This window comes from Bubalus kerabau, chromosome 15 (genome assembly GCF_029407905.1).
Source record: "Bubalus kerabau isolate K-KA32 ecotype Philippines breed swamp buffalo chromosome 15, PCC_UOA_SB_1v2, whole genome shotgun sequence".
In the NCBI taxonomy this organism is placed as follows: Eukaryota; Metazoa; Chordata; class Mammalia; order Artiodactyla; family Bovidae; genus Bubalus; species Bubalus kerabau.
Genome location: NC_073638.1, coordinates 33189658 through 33208698, shown reverse-complemented (window position 1 = coordinate 33208698; position 19041 = coordinate 33189658). Strand labels below are relative to the sequence as shown.

The 19041-nt window shown below is 45.4% G+C and overlaps 1 long non-coding RNA gene across 1 annotated transcript in view; it reads left to right on the top strand.

The window, feature by feature from the left end:
- LOC129628061 (uncharacterized) overlaps nt 1-1812 on the top strand; it is a 58990-nt gene extending 57178 nt beyond the window's left edge. The window contains exons 5-6 of the long non-coding RNA XR_008702714.1: nt 998-1290; nt 1739-1812. This is a non-coding gene — a long non-coding RNA (uncharacterized LOC129628061). The remainder of the gene's footprint in view (nt 1-997; nt 1291-1738) is intronic.
- The last annotated feature ends 17229 nt before the right edge of the window (nt 1813-19041 follow it).

Genomic DNA, 19041 nt, shown 5'->3' with positions numbered 1-19041 from the left:
ATCAGAATATGTATCTATTTTGGGCTTCTCAGGAGGCGCAGCAGTAAATAATCCACCTGTCAGTGCAGGAGATGCAAGAAACCTGGGTTTGATCCCTCGGTTGAGAAGATCCCCTGGAGGAGGAAATGGAAACCCACTCCAGTATTTTCACCTGGAAAATTCTATGGACAGAGGACCCTGGTGGGCTATAGTCCATGGGGGTCACACAGAGTTAGATGCAACTGAGTATGCATGGTCACAGTCTATTTATATCTATATATCTCTAGATCTATCTACCTACCTACTTATCTTTAGAATGTACAAGTCTAAGTTCCAGGCACCATAGCAGAATTTTTGAAGACCCCTGACTCTCATTCATTCACTGATCATGTTTTCACGGCCAACAACATGCTGTGTTTGATAGGAGCTTGGAGATGATGATGAACAAAATCGGACTGTGTGACTGAGGAGACCACCGTGGAGTGCAGGACACAGGCAGGCACGAGGCGGAAACACTGCAGTGAAGGGAGTGGGGCAGAAGTGCACACGGATATCATGGGGCACTTGAGGCTGGTCCCAAACCTGAAGGATGGGACGATGATCAGAGGGAGGCTCCACAGAGCTGCGTGGAGAATGAGTTTGCATCAGCTGCGTGGGGGTAGGGCTGCAATGCAGGATAGCAGCAGAGCACTCATGTTCAAAACACAGAAGTGGCCCAGGGACTGACATGTTCAATCAGGGACCTCAGAGTTTTTTTCTTTTTTTTTAATTTAATTTAATTTATTTTTGGCTGCACTGAGTCTTTGTTGCTGCACATGGGCTTTTTCTAGTTGCAGCAAGCAGGGACCATTCTCTAGTTGTGTGCGCTGGCTTCTTGTCATGGTGGCTTCTCTTGCTGCGGAGCACAGGCTCTAGGTGTGTTGGTTTCAGTAGTTGTGGTTCATGGGCTTAGTGTCCCCAAGGCATGTGGAATCTTTCCAGACCAGGGATTGAACCCGTGTGCCCTCTTTATTGGCAGGTGGATTCTCAACTGCTGGACCCCCAGGGACATCCGCAGAGTTGTTTGGTGAGACTGGAGCTTACAGCCCAACAACGCCCAGATCAAGAAGAGCCCTGAGAGCCTGCTGCGGGGACTTGAATTTCATCCTGAAGGCAGTGGGGGACAGCTGATGGATGTTAGGAGGAGAAATGGTGTCATAGTCTTAAAATCTGTCTGCAAAGTCATGTTGTGACTTTGGAAAATTAACACTTCGTTCAGTAGACCCCTGGGATGTCGGTTGGTGAGCCGAGGTTCAAGAAAAGACTACAAGGGTAATTGAAGTAGAGAAATTTATTGCTCACAGGTCTGGGAGAAGGTACACATCCCTCCTGGAGGGGCCATACAGGGAGGTCAAGGCTGGGTGCAGGCAGATAGAGTGGCACAGCCTGGGGCTCTGTGGTTTCCCAGCTATGGCTGGAAGGGTCAATTCAACCCCCAAAGTGTGAGGTCTGGGTGAGTTCTGGGGGGCACATAGGGGAAGGCCCTAGGGGGTGGGGGAGATTGTGGCTCATGAGGGCTGCTTGGGAAGTCGTATCAGGAGCTTACGTTTGCTCATGGCCCTGCAGGCTGTTCTGTCACCAACATTTTTGGCACCAGGGACCAGTTTCGTGGAAGGCAATTTTTCCATGGACTGAGCTGGGCAGGGGTCGGGGGATGGTTTGGGGATGATTCAAGCTCATCATATTTATGTGCACTTTATTTCTATTATTATCACATCAGCTCCACCTCAGATCATCAGGCATTAGATCCTGGATGTTGGAGACCTCTGACCTAGGGCATGAGTTTGTATGAGGGGTCAACGTCAGTTTAAGGGCCTAGAGGACACTTGGCCAAATAAAATGGATGTCAAGGCAGCAAATAGTTCTCTAAACTCTTGACAAGACACTCTTTCTTTCAAAAGAGAAAGTCTAATTCAACTCCTCTTGAAAGTGACTCAGACTAAGTAACTCACTTCCATTGAATAGAAAGTGGTGGGAATGACATTGAATGATTTCTGAGGCCAGGCAAGAACAGACTGTAGACCTTCCGACTGGCTGTCCCGCAGGGCTCATGACCTTGGAGCACGGGGCCACAGTGTAAGAAGTCTGGCTGCCTTGCACATGCTACACTGGAGGGACTATGAGTAGAGATCATATTAAAATAGAGAGTGCTGCCCAAGGAGCCTCCGGATTTTGAGTCCTGCCAGGCCACGTACCAGTCATGTGGGCGAGTAAGGCTACAGGTGACCCCAGTCCCAGTTACTATCTGACAGCCACCGTGGAGATGCCCTGAGTGAGAACCAGTGCAACTTTAGTTGTTATTGTTCAGCTGCTAAGTTGTGTCTGACTCTTTTCGACCCCATGGATTGCAGCACGCCAGTCTTCCCTGTCCTTCACCATCTCCCGGAGTTTGCTCAAATTCATGTCCATTGAACTGGTGATGTCATCTAACCATCTCATTCTCTGTCCCCCTCTTCTCCTCCTGCCGTCAGCCTTTCCCAGCATCAGGGTCTTTTCCCATGAGTCAGCTTTTCGAATCAGGTGGCCAAAATATTGGAGCTTCAGCTTCAGCATCAGTCCTTCCAATGAACATTCAGGGCTTATTTCCTTTAGGATTGACTGGTTTGATATCCTTGCTATCCAAGGGTCTCTCAAGAGTCTTCTTTAGCACCACAATTTGAATGCATTAATTCTTTGGTGCTTAACCTTCTTCATGGTCCAACTCTCACATACATACATAACTACTGGAAAAACCATAGCTTTGATTATAATGACTTTTGTCAGCAGAGTAATGTCTCTGCTTTTTATACACCGTCTAGCTTAGTCATAGCTTTCCTCACAAGACCATCTTTTATTTTATGGCTGCAGTCACTGTCCCTAGTGATTTTGGAGCCCAAGAAAATAAAATCTGTCACTGCTTGTACTCTTCCCCCTTCAGTTTGCCATTGCAGCTAAGCCCAAATTCTAGGACCAGTCACATAATAATCACGCATCACTGCTATTCTTTTCAGCCATTCTTTCAGGTTGTTTACCCCATGGGAACAGATAACTAATACAGTTGGCATGGCAGGACATGGCAGAAATGCACTCTGGATGGAGGGTAAAGATGGAAGTCAGAGTATAGCCATGTGGGAAAGAAGGTCTGAGCTCTGAAGCCAAAAGACTCCAGATTCTACCTGGACAACCTGTTGGCCCTTCCTGATTTGGGATTTCCCCAGGCATCCCAGGAGTTGTTTGATTAGCACTCTATGGGGCTAATGAAAACTTGTTAAAAAATATTTATTTATTTGGCTGCATTGAGTCTTAGCTGTGGTAGTGGGATCCCTGTTGCAGTGTTTGGGCTTCTCTAGTTGTGGCACTCGGGCTTAGTTGCCCATGGCATGTGGGGTCTTAGCTCTCTGACCAGGGATTGAACTCGTGTCCCCTGCACTGGAAGGTGGATTCTTAGCCACTGGACCACTAGGGAAGTCCTTGATGTGCGGTTCTTTATCAATTACATCTCAATAAATCTGTTAAAAGAATTAGTGCTTCCAGAGCAGGTGGCTTCATTTCTCTCACTGTCCTCACAATGCTGTGTTCTTTATCTGTTTACTTCTCTGCATTCTCCTGCTCAGCTGGGGGCTCCTTTAAAGGTTTTTGCCCCCCTTATTCATCTTTGTACTTCTTCAGTGCCAAGTAAAGTTGCTAGGACAAAGTAAGTTGTCAGCAAATTGAATCTACAAAGGGGAGGACCAGATAAGAGAGAAAGGGGGAGATGGGGTGTGTTTCAGTTTTTAGTCCTCCTTGACTCCAAAGATGGATGAAATGATTTTGCCTGGCTACTTAGCATCTGTTTGGTACCACCCATATACACCTAGGAATTCACTGCGGTCAGCATAATGGCCCTTACCTGGCTCTCAGAAACCAGTTTGCCTACCTGTGCTGGGTGGTCCACAGTGGAGCTCTGGCTGTGATCTGAAGTGGATTTGAGGGAGACTGTTCAAGAGCTCATCTTCTATAGTGTTCATGGTATCTCCTCTGCCAACCCTAGGAGCTGCTGCTACTAAGTTGCTTCCCACCAGGCTCCCCTGTCCCTGGGATTTTCCAGGCAAGAACACTGGAGTGGGTTGCCATTTCCTTCTCCGAACCCTAGGAGAGGATGTAGCATTTTCAGTTTTGGCCAGAGAGTCACACTTAGGTCCTCACATTGTAGTGATGTTTCATTCATCATGTTTTTAAAAAATGAATTAATCTATTTTAAAATTTTTGGCTGCACTAGGTCTTCATTGCTGCACGTGGGCTTTCTCTAGTTGTGGCGAGCAGGGGCTACTCTTGTTGCAGTAGCCTCCAGAGAAGCAGTGCCTAGGCTTCTCATTGCAGTGGCTTCTCTTGTTGCAGAGCATGGACTTTAGGGCTCTTGGGCTTCAGTAGCTGTGACACGTGGGCTTTAGTTGCTCTGAGGCATGTAGGATCTTCCCTGACCAGGGATCAACCTGTTTGATCATGTCCCCTGCATTGGCAGGTGGACTCTCATCCACTATACCACCAGGGAAGTCCCTCATTCATCAACTTCTGACTTCTAGCATTCTCAAGTGTTTGGGGGTAGCTGTGAACCTAGAAGGAAGCAGCATTAAACAGCAAGAAAACAGTTTTCATAGAGCTTGTATCCTTTATCTTCTGCTTCAGTAGAGAATGGAACCACCTTCAGGTCTGTTGATCCCAACAGATTTTTGTAGCCTAAGTGGGTTGGATTGGTTGTTTGATGTCTTGGAATGGAGGGCTGGCAGTAGAGATGGAAGTGAGGGATTGCCTAAGGTGACATCCTCAGACATGAAAGAAGTCAAAGTGTTAGTCACTCAGTCATGTCTGACTCTTTGCAACCCTGTGGACTGTAACCCGCCAGGCTCCTCTGGCCATGGTATTCTCCAGGCAAGAATACTGGAGTGAGTTGCCATTTCCTTCTCCAGGGGATCTTCTCCACCCAGGGATGGAACCCACGTCTCCTGTGTCTCTTGCGTCTCCTGCATTGGCAGGTGGATTCTTTGTTCTTGTGCCACCTGGGAAGCCCCTCCTCAGACACGGTCAGAAGAAATTCCCTGACGGTCCAGGGGTTTGGACTCCATGCTTTCATTGCAGGGGGCATGTGTTTGACTCTGGTTGAGGAACTATGACCTGACAAGCTGTGTGGTGTGGCCAAAAAACAAAATTGAAACATAAAACCAAAGGCCAGAGACAAGAAGAATAGAGTGACATCCCCAATAGCAAGAGGAAATGTCTTGTTTAGGGGGGAGCCCCTCTAATATAACCCCAAATCATGAAGAGAAGGTAAATTATTGCCTTTTCTGTTCAAGAAAGTAGGAACATAGGTGACACATTTTAGAAATATTTCCAAATTAATTTATAAATTAAAAAACTAAAGTTATATTTATATAATGCCATAACCCTGTTGTCCAGTGTCAGGGAAGCTTTGTGATTAAAAAGATAAACTGTGGCAACTAATAGTTCTAAAATCATAGTATTTCACTCACAGTTCTCAGGTAAAGGAGGGAAAACTTCTACTCTTTGTAACTTTCCTCAGAACAAGGGCTCTTATCACATCACCCTCCTTTTTCTTTCTTTGGCCACGTCACCTGGACTGGTGGTATCTTATTTCCCTGACCAGGGATTGAACCCGTGCCCCCTGCATTGGAAGCACAAAGTCTTAACCATTTGATGACTAGAGAAGTCCCCTCACCCCTGGATGAGGTGGATACTCATCTGACTATTTAATTACTAATAGTGATGGAGAACTTATTACCCTACAAGTGAACTCATAAACATTAGGAACAGAAAATTCTTTCAGTTCAGTTCAGTTGCTCAGTCATGTCCAACTCTTTGCGACCCCATGAATCACAGCATGCCAGGCCTCCCTGTCCATCACCAACTCCCGGAGTTTACTCAAACTCATGTCCATTGAGTCGGTGATGCCATCCAGCCATCTCATCCTCTGTCGTCCCCTTCTCCTCCTGCCCCCAATCCCTCCCAGCATCAGAGTCTTTTCCAATGAGTCAACTCCTCACATGAGGTGGCCAAAGTATTGGAGTTTCAGCTTTAGCATCAGTCCTCCCAATGAACACCCAGGACCGATCTCCTTCAGAATGGACTGGTTGGATCTCCTTGCAGTCCAAGGGACTCTCAAGAGTCTTCTCCAACACCACAGTTCAAAAGCATCAATTCTTTGGTGCTCAGCTTTCTTCACAGTCCAACTCTCGCATCCATACATGACCACTGGAAAAACCATAGCCTTGACTAGACGGACCTTTGTTGGCAAAGTAATGTCTCTGCTTTTGAATATGCTATCTAGGTTGGTCATAACTTTCCTTCCAAGGAGCAAGCGTCTTTTAATTTCATGGCTGCAGTCACCATCTGCAGTGATTTTGGAGCCCCCCAAAATAAAGTCTGACACTATTTCCACTGTTTCTCCATCTATTTCCCATGAAGTGATGGGACCGGATGCCATGATCTTCATTTTCTGAATGTTGAGCTTTAAGCCAACTTTTTCACTCTCCTCTTTCACTTTCATCAACAGGGTTTTTAGTTCCTCTTCACTTTCTGCCATTCTTTAGCTTCAGCCAAACAAACAAACAAACAAACAAAAAAAACCATGTCCTGGAAATTTCTGCTCCTTGGCTTCCAAGCAAATCCATTTCTACATAATGTCAGGTATGTGCTCTTGAGTCTTCTCTGTTTTGGGTAAAATATGCCCAGTATCTTTGACAGCCCTAAGTAGTGATTCAAAGCAGGGTCTCTGTGATTAGGCTTATGGGCAATAATTTATTTAGCCCAGGGGTTGGCAATGTGTTCCTGTAAAGGACCAGATTATAGATCTTTAGACTTTGTACAGTCTCTGTTACAGTGACTCAGGCCTGCAGTTGTAACATGAAAGGAGCCACAGACAATATGGCTGTGTTCCAATAAAACTTTATTTTACAAAAACAGGGGTGGGTTGGGACTTGGGCGGAAATTTGCTGAGCACTGATTTAGTTAATTCTCTGATGGTTTCTTGCCCAGGAGGTGGCTCAGACAGTAAAGAATCTGCCTGCAATGCAGGAGACCCAGGTTCAATACCTGGGTTAGGAAGATCCCTTGGAGAAGGAAACGGCTACCCACTCCAGTATTCTTGCCTGGAGAATTCCATAGACAGACAAGCCTGGGGGGTTACAGTCCATGGGGTCGCAAAGAGTTGGACATGACTGAGCGACTAACACACACACACACACTGTTGATTTCTCAAATCTCATCTATTTGATTGACTCCTTGTCCCTCCATCCCTCTTAAAACGTGGCCTCCAGACCTGGAGACAACCTCCAGATGAGGGTGACCAACACACAGTCTAATGGGCTTCCTGGCTGGCTGCCTCTCCTAAGAAGAACACTGATACAGGAAGACTGTACCACGCAGTGGGTTAAGGCGAAGAATACTAGCCCTGCCACATACTGTGTGCCCTTAAGCAATTATTCGCCTTGTTCTGAACCATGACTTCTGCATTCTGAAAATAAGCGCTGCATACCTGTCCTGAAGAACTGCTTTGATGATCTTCGATAAAACATGTAATGTACGTATCGCAGGGCCAGCACTTAGAAAGCAGCTCGAAATATTAGTTGTTACAAATGATGTTGTGCTGTTCCGTTCTATTGTGACTGAGCGTTGGAGCCCAAACTGAAATAAAAAGGAGGAAAATTCCACTCTGGTTAAAACTAGGTTACCGCAGTCAGCTTCTGCCCTATTCACTCTTCGCTCACCCCACCCTCTGTGTCTCCACCTGTTATCCAATTAACACCCTATTATGCTGAACACCTGCACGGAAGCCTTTCGCTGGCTCCTCTCCAGCACTCTCCTTACCGCCTCACTCACCCAGAGCCCCCTGAGGCCACTGCCAGGTCTTGCAGGTGTTTGCCTGCAGGAAGGCTTTAGGCTTTGCTGAGCTTTCCTTGGGACAAGAAATTAATGGGGTAATTAATGCAAATGGCTTTGCAGAAGCTTCTCTCCTGGGTCCTAATCAGAAGAGATGCTCTTCACATCTCTTTTAACTTTGAAAATCTAACTCTGTGTGTGCATGTGTGTGTTGGTGGCAGGTGGGTGGGATGAGAAAGACACGAGGAGAAGGGACCATGAGAAACAAGAGCAAAGACAGTGGGAGGACAGAGGGAGAAAACCTAGCTTCCGAATCTGTGCCAGGCAGTGAGAGGAAAGCTCAGTGATGCTGGCTTTTGAAGTCTCACTTTCTCAAGTGTAAGTCAAGGGTAGTGAAAAGGTCTGGTGACCTCACTCCCCTCCTACATGATGGACCAACAGGCTGCTGCCTAAGGGCTCCCACATACCCTGAATAGTGCTCAATGCTCTATAGTTGTTATCACCTTTTTTGCTGAGCCCTGGGTGTGTCATCTCAGTGTTCAAGATGCTGGCAGTGGACTTACATCTACTCCCCCACCTGCTAGCGTGTTGGCCAGAGGGTGCCGGACAAGAAGCTGCATGTGTAAAATCTCAAGGATGCAGGGGAGTGCAGATAAGCACTTCTCAGGCAGAGTGGGCACATGATCCACCCAGGTCCTTGTTAACATGTTGATTCTGATTCAGCGCTTCTAGGGTAGAGTGCAGAGTCTACATTTTAATGAGCCCCAGGTGATGCTCACCAGGCTACTTAAGTAGTAAGAATAGAGACCAATTCCATTCTGAGTCAGTCTGAAGGACCACTGCTTCCAACACCCAGTCTGACTTCTATTACAAATAGCCAGGCTTCATTGCACAACACAGCTTTGTTGCTGTTGTTTAGTTGCTAAGTCGTGTTTGACTCTTTTGCAATCCCATGGACTATAGCCCACCAGGCTCCTCTGCCCATGGAATTTTTCAGTCAAGAAGGCTGGAGCAGGTTGCCACTTCCTTCTCCAGGGGATCTTCCCAACCCAGGGATCAAACCCACATCTCCTGCATTGGCAAGCAAATTCTTTACTGCTAAGCGACCAGGGAAGCCGCAACACAGCTTTAGGTGATCATAAAGATCAGTATCATGGATCCCGGGTGTTTGTGCACCCTGAGCCTGCTCACTGAGTCCTGAGTCTAACTCTGAACCTTCGAGTAGTTTATAGTCATCGACTCTGAACCAGTATTTAATCCGTTTCATGCTAGTAAACCTGTTTTATAGCTGCCAAATTCAAGACCCCAAATCAAGTGGTAGCTAAGTGTTACCAGGGTAGAAACTTCTATTGTTCTGAATTTAAAATGAGCAGGTCAAGAGGGAGGTATATGCAGGCAGCTAGCTGATTCACATTGTTGTACAGCAGAAACTAACACAATATTGCAAAGCAATTATACTCCGATTAAAAATAGACAAATAAAATGCAAAAAAAGAAAATGAACATGAAATAAAGTTGGAAGGTGAGAGTGAGCAGAGGCTCGGACATTTACAAGCAAAATACTTAACCTTCCTGGGCCTCAATTTTATCATCTGTAAAGTAGGATAACATCCTGTAGTGCCATCTATGGTGAAGCATTCATGGACAAACCAAATGATTTCTAAAACTTTAAATGGAGGTAATACATGGGGGAGTGCTCTAAGTAGCTTTGAGACAGAATACATAAAGGTGCAATTTCTGTAGAATAAATCCAAAGAGCAAGGCTGTGCAACTGTGCATTTGCTCTGGGTAAGTCAAGGATAGGTAGCTAGTCTGAAAGGTTTATGCCAATAGAAACTGTGCTTTCTTCATCTCTCCCTAGCCTGCCCCAGCCAAGCCACGTGGCTTGTGGGATCTTAGTTCCCTGACCAAGGATTGAACCCATGACCTCAGCTGTGAAAGCATGGAGTCCTAACTACTGGACTGCCAGGGAATTCTCGAAACTGCTTCCTTATCCAACGACCTGCACTATAGTTTGACAAGACTATATTTATGGGGATGATGGGGCAGGACAATTAAAATATGAAATATCTTGGAAAACCTGAACTTCTGTGTCTCTATAATGATGCTACCTCTCTATTCATACATAGGTGGCCCGTCAACAAACGAGGCGTTCAATTCCCCTAACTTCTGAGTCTACTCCAAGAAGTTTATTTGGTTAAGGTTATGGAACTCCAGGGAGCTGCAAATTTCTGAATCTGCCTGGCTCTGCGTGGCTCTTCTGTGAGTCAGATCACGGAGTCTGTGAATCCAAGAGTCCGAAGGGCCCTTTGAGACTGTCCTGTGCAAGGCCCTCGTCTTCCAGACGTGGAGTGGGCACAGGCGGCCAAGACCACCCTGCTCCTTAGTTAGCGGAGAGCCAGGGCGAGGTTGTGAGGCTTGGCAACAAGCAGGGCACCTCCCTCTACAGCAGGTTTTCAGTCACTTCTTAGGGAGGGAGTCCCCAACCTCCAGGATCTAATGCCTGGTTATCTGAGATGGAGCTGATGTAATAATAATAGAAATAAAGTGCACAGTCAATGAAATGAGTTTTAATCATCCCCAAACCATCCCTCTCCTTCACCAGTCCACAGAAAAATTATCTTCCAAAACCCATCCCTGATGCCAAAAAGGCTGGGACCACTGCTTTAGGGACTCAGCTGAACTCAGCAGAAGTCTTCTTCCCTTTGGGGAGCCGAGTGTGCTTAGAAACCAACATGCAGGGCTGCCTGTTTTCAGGACCACCCAGTCACTCAGTCTAATGTGCCACTTTTCAGTGGAAACCTTGTGATTTCGTCATCAGGAAATTCAATCAGAGACGGTGGGGAGTGCGGTAGAGCTGGAGAGGGTTAGTACAAGAATTCCTTTGAGGGGAGGGGCAATCTGGAGGTCATCACCACATTCTCTCTCTATATATATTTATTTATTTATGTGGTTGCATCGGGTCTTGCTGTTCATAGTATCTTGGTTGTGGCACTCAGGCTTAGTTGCGTGTGGGATCTTAGTTCCCCAACCAGGTATCAAACCCATGTCCCCTGCATTGAAAGGTGGATTCTTAACCACTGGACCACCAGAGAAGTGGTCTTCACTGTGCTCTTGACTATGGGCAGTGCCGCAGCCAAGTGTGCTTATTACTGTAAATATTAGTGGTAGTAATGAGTTATTAGAAAGATAATAATGTTAGCAGATTTGTTTTTTTAATATTTATTCATTTTAATTGATTGATGATTGCTTTACAATATTGGTTTGACTCATCATACATCAACAAGAATTAACTACAGGTGCATATATGTCCCCTCCCTCTTGAATCTACTTCCCACTTCCTGCCCATTCCCACCCCTCTAGGTTATTACAGAGCCCCAGTTTGAGTTTCCTGAGTTATATAGCAAATTCCCATCGGCTATCTATTTACATATTTTAGTGTCTATGCTTCCCCTGTGGCTCAGTCGGTAAAGAATCTGCCTGCAGTGCGGGAGACCTGGGTTCAATCCTTGGGTTGGGAAGATCCCCTGGAGAAGGAAATGGCAACCCACTCCAGTATTCTTGCTTGGAGAATCCCCATGGACAGAGGAACCTGGTGGACTACAGTCCATGAGGTCACAGAGTCGGACACGACTGAGCGGCTAAGCACAGCACAGCACGGTGTATATGCATCCATGCACTCTCCATTCATCTCATCCTCTCCCTCTTCTCTCCCACTCTGGTTGGTAAGTCCATTCTCTATGTCTGCGTCTCCACGGCTGCTCTGTGAACAGGATCATCAGTGCCATCCTTCTAGATTCCCATATATGTGCGTTAATATACAATCTTTGTTTTTCTTTTTCTGACTTACTTCACTCTGTCTAATAGGCTCTAGGTTCATCCACCTCATTAGAACTGTTAGCAGAATTTTGATGGCAATGTTAGCTTGCCTGAGTGTTCTCAAGACACCTGAGTTTTTCTAGCTCTGGGTCTATCATAATCAGGCTGTCTGACCCTAGGATGGTAATATCATTTTCCTAAGCTTTAGGTTCATCATGTCTAGAGTGTAGATTCTGCTGATGATCAAATTTTGACCAGAGTTGACATCTCCTGTTTGAAAATAAACTGGCTTCCACCTTGTACTTGACAGACTAATATAATCATGAGTTCTCTCCTTGCCTGCTCCTTTTTCCCCTTTGCTGAGCAACTCATGGTACTTTTTTAAAAAATGAGTACAAGGTAGATTTTATCCTGAAGAATGTATTTTTAAAAATTAATTTACTTACGGCTAAGCTGGCTCTTTTGTTGCTGCGAGGGCTTTCTATAGTTGTAGCATGCAAGGGTTGCTCTTTGTTGGGGTGCAAGGGCTTCTCACTGTGGTGGCTTCTCTTGTTGAGGAGCACAGGCTCTAGAGCACAGTCTCAGTGGCCCCACAGCATGTGGAATCCTCCCGGACAAGGGATTGAACCCATGTCCCCTGCCTTGGCAGGAAGATTTTAACCATTGGATCACCATGGACATCCTCATGGTACTTTTCAGTTTTGATTCAATGCTGCTCCATAATCCTGCTTTTATATTTGCTCGAGAGTGACAATCTGAATTTAAGATTGGTGGAAGGGGCCAGGACTCTGTTCTGAAGGGGTTAGCCTGGCTGTGAATCTTTAAACTGGCCCCCTATTTACTCCAAATCCCTTGGGCTCTGCCATTGGGACAGACATGTGGACACCCATGTGGATACCCCTGTGTGGGCACCCAGGACACCCATGTGTGGATGCCCATGGGTGGGAACCCATGTCTCATGCCTGAGAAGGACAGCTACAAAGGTAAGCAGCCCCCAACACCCACTGCCCATTAGACTTGGCCTGGGGGATTTTTAGAAGTCATGGTGCCTGGCTGCACTCCATCCCAAATTAGATCAGAATGCTTAGGTGGGGCCCAGGCATCAGTTTTTCCTAAAGAACCCATGTGATTTCAATGGGGAGCAAGTTTGGGACTCAGAGATGGGAAGACATGCTCCATGTCCATGAAGCAAAACAGAATGGTCTTTTCTGACTTGCTTCTTGCTTCCATTTACACTGAATTTTTCAGAGGATGGTAAAGAGAAAAAAAGCTGCAAAATGTACAAGTTGGAGAAGTCAGAGTGGGGAAGATGCCAGGATTAGAGAAAGTATAAGGAGGAGGGAGACTGGGGAGGAGACAGGGGGAGCCCAGAGGGGAGAAGCCCTGCGACTACTGAGCTGAAGAACTTGGGATGCCGCAGAAGGTGGTGGGAGAACTTGGGAGGAGAAGCGTGTCACCGAGAAACATGGTGGGATGCGGGCGTGTGGAAATATGCTGCTGTCTGGTAGGGAATGCCTGGGGATATTTCTGTCCTGAGGAATCATTCTTTGTAACTAATTAAGAGAAGGGAATCCTCTCTGAAACACTGCTCAAGTTCCTTGAGTGAAATTTACGCACAAGGTTCAATTTATAGCCTGCCAGGCTCCTCTGTCCATGGAATTTTCCAGGCAAGAATACTGGAGTGGGTTGCCATGCCTTCCTCCAGGGCATCTTCCTGACCCGGGGATAGAACCTGCATCTCTAGCGTCTCCTGTATTGGCAGGCGGGTTCTTTCCCACTGCGCCACCTGGGAAGCACACATAAATAAATATTGAAGAAAAAAAGAAGGTGGGAGTTCAGTGAGTCCCCACACCCCTCATTTCTTCAGGTACAGTGACCCCTCCTTCCCTCCGCTTCACGTATTAAGTAATGATTAGTTTTTCCTTTCTTCTTTCTCTTGCCCTCTACTCCTTCATTCATTCTTCTGTTCCTTTAAAAAACTGTGACTTTCATAGCTATTAAAATTTGAGAAATCTGGGCCAGGAAAATCTTTGTAGTTCTATTAATAACATTCTGGAGTATTATATTAGTATTGAGCTGTAATAAAGCTTGCTTCCCAGGTGGCGCTAGTGGTAAATAAGCCGGCTGCCAATACAGGAGAGGTAAGAGATGCAAGTTCAATCCCTGGGTTGGGAAGATCTCCTGGAAGAGGGCATATCAACCCACTCCAGTATTCTTGGCTGGAGAATCCCATGGACAAAGGAGCCCAGCCGGCTACTGTCCATAGGGTCACAAAGAGTCGGACATGACTAAAGAGACTTAGCGTGCACCCATGCAGTATAAAAAGCATAAGAGATCTGACAATTCTCAAAGTCCTGATAATTCGTGAAAGCAGAAAACCTTCACACCTTTCTTTAGACCCCGTTTTCTAGCTGAGCTCCTCCAGGAAGAAGTATAGAGATGGCTAGATATTTGCATTACAAACTTTCTGCTTGTCCTTTTTGTACGTTTTATTGTCCCTGTATGTTAACACATTTTCCCCTCCAATGTCATCCCTTTGAAAATAAACAACTTTATGTATAACAACATAGGGAGACTTGCTTTTTTTCCAAAAGACTGACTTCTTAGAAAGTGCAAATGAAGTTGCTTAGTTGTGTCCGACTCTGTGACCCCATGGACTGTAGCCCACCAGGGTCCTCTGTCCATGGGATTCTCCAGGCAAGAACACTGGAGTGGGTTTCCTTCTCCAGGGGAATCTTCCTGACCCTGGTCTCCCGCATTGCAGGCAGATGCTTTAACCTCTGAGCCACCAGTGGCCCCACATATCTTGAGAGAGCAAAAGGCAAGACAAGACTCCCAGACCATAAGGTAAGGAGTACTTCTGCTTCTGTCTTTCTTACACGGGCTGTGTTGCTGCTGCTACTGCTACTGCTGCTAAGTCGCTTCAGTCGTGTCCAACTCTGTGCGACCCCATAGATGGCAGCCCACCAGGCTCCTCCATCCCTGGGATTCTCCAAGCAAGAACATTGGAGTGGGTTGCTATTTCCTTCTCCAATACATGAAAGTGAAAAGTGAAAGTGAAGTTGTGTCTGACTCTTAGCAACCCCATGGATTGCAGCCCACCAGGCTCCTCCATCCATGGGATTTTCCAGGCAAGAGGACTGGAGTGGGGTGCCATTGCCTTCTCCACACGGGCTGTGTTAGGTCTGCCAAACCGGAAACTCTTCCTCTGTGACTGCAACTCATAATATGATTCCTTTTTTTTTTTTTAAAGTATAACCCCTAGGTTCTATTTATTTAGTTAATAGTTTATTTATTTGGCTGTGCTGGGTCTTAGTTGCATCATGTGGGATCTCTCAGTTGTGGCATGTGGGGTCTAGTTCTCTGACCAGGGACTGAACCTTGGAACCCTGCGTTGGGAGCATAGAGTCTTAGCCATTGGACCACTAGGGAAATCTCTGTAATTTGATTCTTTTAATTACAATGAGAGGAAAATGTCAGGACATTAGCACGTAGTGTCAAGAAATGCCTCCATATTCTAAGCATGGTTCCTGACCTCTTTCTGAGGGTGGAAGTCTTCAATCATACAAATAGTTCAGAGCCTCAGAACAGGTTCAGTTTACTTAGCATTTACAGGCAGAAGACAGAGGAGTCAGCTGCCATGTCTGTAGCCACGTCCTTGCCATTATACCTAGGGGTGCACCTCGAGGGAGGGACGTGTTCTGACCCTTTTTTTCTTTTTTATTGTTTTCAGTGCAGAAACTATAGGCCGATTGTATTATTCAAACGTAAGTCTCTTACATAATTTGAAGCAAGTTAAAAAAACAAACATATTTTTATTTACTTGGCTGCTCCGGGTCTTAGTTGCAGCATGTGGGATCTAGTTCCCTGGCCAGAGACTGAACCTGGGCCCCCTGCACTGGGAGCAGGGAGTCTTAGCCACTGAACCACCAGGGAAGTCCCTGAAGCAAGTTTTATAAGAGCATCTCATCTCTGCCTTGCTTTTTAAAAGTCTTATTTGGACACTGAGAATTTCCTTCCCTATTCTTTAACAAAAACTTCACAAATATGTATAATTTCTGAGCAAAGACAGGCTTTTCACAGGAAATTTGCAAACAAAATATGTGCTTTTCTTGGTTGCAAGTCTATGGCTTCTCTTTCAGGAGGGCAGACACAGATCCTTTCTGTACTTAGGAACAACAGGCAATCGTCAAGAGTCTGTAAACCTTGCTGGGTTCCCAAGAGAATGAAAAGCAGTTACGATAATATAATCAGTGGGTCTTTAAGGCTTCCTCCAACTGGTCTTCCATGGTTACTGGAGATGTGATTCAGGAGGGCAGTGGGAGTTAATGTAAAATCTTTTGAAAACCTTTTTATGCAATTCAGATTGAAACTGAAACACTAATTTTCATAATATGCTATATCAGTACAATCTTATGAATCTTCTAACCAATTGGTTCTGGGCTTTAATTCATTCCAGGATCCCTCAAGAGTCACAGTGACAGAAACTTTGGGAATGGGTCTCTGATGGCCAAGATGATGGGTATATTTGCTAATAATTCAATAAAAACACCATCCATAATGTTTTTTTAGGATCTGACTTGGAGCCTCTGTTATTGTCCCCACCGAATTTCTAGGTTGAAGCCCTATGAATATAATTGTATTTGGAGATAAGTTCTTTAAAGAGACATTTAAGTTAAAAGGAGGTCATTAGGGTGGGCATTAATTTAATGTGTTTGATATTCCTAAGGAAGAGGAAGTTTGGGCACAGACTTGTGTGCACAGAGAAAAGACCATGGAGGACACAGCAGGAGGGCGATCAGCTGCCAGCCAAGGAAAGAAGCTTCAAAAGAAATCAACTCTGCTGACACCTTGACCTTGGACTTCTGGCTTCCAAAAGAGAACTCTCAGAAAAGAAATTCCTGTTATTTAGGCCACTGAGGCTGTTATATTTTGTTATGGCAGCCCTAGCAAATGAATACAGTTGCTAATATATTCTTATGCCCTTAGATTTAAAAAATTGTGTTTATTTTTGGCTGTGCTGGGTCTTTGTTGCTGTGTGCGGGCTTTCTGTAGTTGGGGAGAGTGGGGGTTACTCTGTAATTGTGGTACATGGGCTTCTTTTGCAGTGGCTTCTCTTGTTGCAGAGCATGGGCTCCAGGCATGCAGGCTTCAGTAGCTGTGGTGCACAGGCTTAGCTGCTCCGAGTCATGTGGGGTCTTGGTTCCCCAACCAAGAACTGAACCCGTGTTCCCTGCACTAGCGGGCAGATTCTTAACCACTGGGCCACCAGGGAAGTCCCAGAGTTTTTAAATTATAAAATTAAGATGACTGCATAGTGAGCAAAGTGTCAAATACTAGATTGAGCTGAATTCACTGGGCAGTTAAGATCTAGTCAACAAACTATAGAAAAGAAAATGTTACTGATAGAGATATTCTGTGTTGCATTGACCAGAGGTGGCCCTCTGAAAAAGGCTTGGATCTTGGAGATTTTTAGATTTTTAGATTTGGCCCTCTGAAAAAGGCTTGGACCTTGGAGATGGAATCCTCCATCTACCACTTAATGCCAATGTGGTTTGGGGGCAAGTTTCTAAACCTTTCCAAATGTTCTTTTCATTTGTGTATTGCGGGACAATAGAATTTATGTCCAAAAACACTGTGAGAGTAAAAATAATATAGGGTGGCCTGAAAAAAAAGGCAAAACCTGTAAGTTGAAAATTATGTTTTACTTGGTGGACATACTGAGGATTCAAGCCTGAGACAGCCTCTCAGAGAGCTCTGAGGAACTGCTCTAAAATAGGAAAGAAAGAACCAAGATATATAGGAGGTTTTGGGGAAAAAAAAAAAAACCCAGGTAGTTGGAACATCAAAAGATTACTATTAATGAAAGAAAAAACAAAACATCTAAAGTGAATAAATGTAGCATTTTTCCAAGTATGAGAAGATGCAAGGCTCTGGACTTGATGAAATCATTTCTCTGAGATGCACCTTACCTAACGAGGGCCAGTATCCTGAACCAGTGTCCTGTTTCTCCCCACCCTGATGGTGCACCACTGGGGCTGGCTGTACAGGCTGCCGGCTTGATGGCTGCAGCGTCCTTTGTTTACTGATACGGCAGATAGCATCCTTCATCCACAATAGATATAGCATGATGCTCTTTCTGGACATAAAGCATGCTCAACATTAGAGCAATTGCAACGATAATAATTCTGAACTCATTCTAGCCAATACCTCGTTGCCAGGACATTCGTGAACCTCTTGGTCAGGAACGCCTGGTAAATGTCTCTTGTGATTTTGGTTAAGTTTCTTCCACCCCTGCTTGAGGTCATTTCCCAACTGTTTTCTATGAGCCCCAACAATACCCATCTCACTTTCACCATCACCTCTGGACACACCAATTGCAAACGGTTCTCGGTCATTCATCCTGGAGCTGCTTCAAGTTCACCACCTGGATTTGCACTGGCCTGGCCAGTTTCTGTTCTGATTGCGTCTGAACTCTGCTTAGATGCTCACAGACTTGCTCCAGCTTAAGATAATACCCTCTGAGGTCATTAAGTGAGGAGATTTTTAGAATGAATTTTGGCAGGGAAAGAACAACTTCCCAGCTGGGCTATTCTCTAGAGATTTCCATCCTATGATTATAAATTCCTTACCCCACAACTGCTTCCCATGTCCCCATCTCAAATATCTGTTCCTCTGAAGCAGCTGGGCTTAAAAAATATAACTTCTGCCTCATGCCTGTTTTGTAGTCTATTCCATGAATATGTACAACTAGAGTTCACATGAACCTTGAATTGTCTTTGCAGGAGTGAGGATGGATTTTTTCTTTTTTTTTTTTTTTTCATTCTACTTCCCTCCCCCCGCCCCTATTTTTTGGCTGCACTGTGTGGCATGTGGGAACTGGCTCCCTCATTAGGGATCGAATCTGCAGTAGAACTGCATGGCCTTAGCCACTGGACCACCAGGAAGTTTGAGGATTCTATTTCTTTTTCTTAATGTTTCATTATAGGAGAGAAGCCTTAAAAATCATGACATTAGCTTTCTTAAAAAATTGTTATTTATTTTTGGCTGTGCTGAGTCTTCTTTGCCTCGAGGGCTTTTCTCTTGTTGTGGCTAGCGGGGGCTATTCTCCAGTTGTGGTGCGAGGGCTCCTCATTAGGTGGCTTCTCTTGCTGCATAGTGCAGGCTCTAGAGAGCACGGGCTTCCGTAGTCGCAGCTCCTGGGCTCTAGAGCACAAGTTCAGCAGCTGTGGCACGGGCTTAGGTGCTCCCCGGCGGCATGTGGGTTCTTCCAGGATCTTGTTTAATAGCATGCTAATGGGTATGAAGTGATATCTCATTGCGGTTTTGATCTGGATTTTCCTAAGTATTAGTG